The sequence below is a fragment of the Gavialis gangeticus genome, unplaced genomic scaffold (assembly GCF_001723915.1).
Source record: "Gavialis gangeticus isolate Ggan-Ray unplaced genomic scaffold, GavGan_comp1, whole genome shotgun sequence".
Classification (NCBI taxonomy): Eukaryota; Metazoa; Chordata; order Crocodylia; family Gavialidae; genus Gavialis; species Gavialis gangeticus.
Window position 1 is genome coordinate 28,524,420 of NW_017728994.1, and position 822 is coordinate 28,525,241.

At 51.9% G+C, this 822-nt stretch overlaps 1 protein-coding gene across 1 annotated transcript in view; it reads right to left on the reverse strand.

Moving 5' to 3' along the window:
* The window catches only part of TM9SF3 (transmembrane 9 superfamily member 3), a 160,324-nt gene that overhangs the window by 65,832 nt on the left and 93,670 nt on the right, over positions 1 to 822 (reverse strand). The gene's annotated exons all lie outside the window — the stretch shown is intronic.

Genomic DNA, 822 nt, shown 5'->3' on the forward strand with positions numbered 1-822 from the left:
CCCCAGGACTACAGTTTTCCTACCCAACCCCCTGACACCAGGCAATTTTTAGCACCCTCACCCCTCCCCAAGCAGCTCCAGTGCCTGATTTATCAGCATTCAACACTGCTAGAAGCTGAGCAAGCATCGGTGAGGGGAGGGGCAGGGGATGGGGATGTACATTCACTGAGGGGGCCTCCAAGCCCCACTACAGACCCAAGAGCCCCCCTGATCCTGCCAGACCCTCCCAGATCCCAGCTGCACCCCCTACCCATCAGTCCCACAGATACCCGCCCCCGCAACCCCATCCTCAGAAGCATTTAGCCGTGTTCATGACACATCGGCTAAAAAATAATGCTTCCTCTCTACTCGATACTGGTGAGACCCCAGCTGGAGTACGGTGTCTGGTTCTGGGCGCCGCACTTCAAAAAAAGATATGGAGAATCTTGAAAGGGTTGAGAGAAGGGCCACAAGAATAATTAAGGGCCTGGAAGACCAACCTTATGAGGAAAGACTAAGGAGATGTTCAGCCTGGGGAAGAGAAAACTGAGGGAGAACTTGGTGGCTGTCTATAAGTATGTAAGGGGTAAATATCAGGAGCTGGGAGAAAATCTGTTCACTAGGGCACCCCACGGGAGGACAAGGAGTGATGGCCATAAACTACTGAAGGATGGTTTCAGGATTGAGGTAAAGAAGAACTTCTTTACACTAAGGGTGACCAGAATCTGGAATAGACTTCCCAAGGAGGTGGTGCAGTCCCCAGCCTTGGAAGACTTCAGGAGGAGACTAGACAGACATCTTGCCAGGATCATTTGATCTCAGTAGTATTCCTGCCGAGAGCGG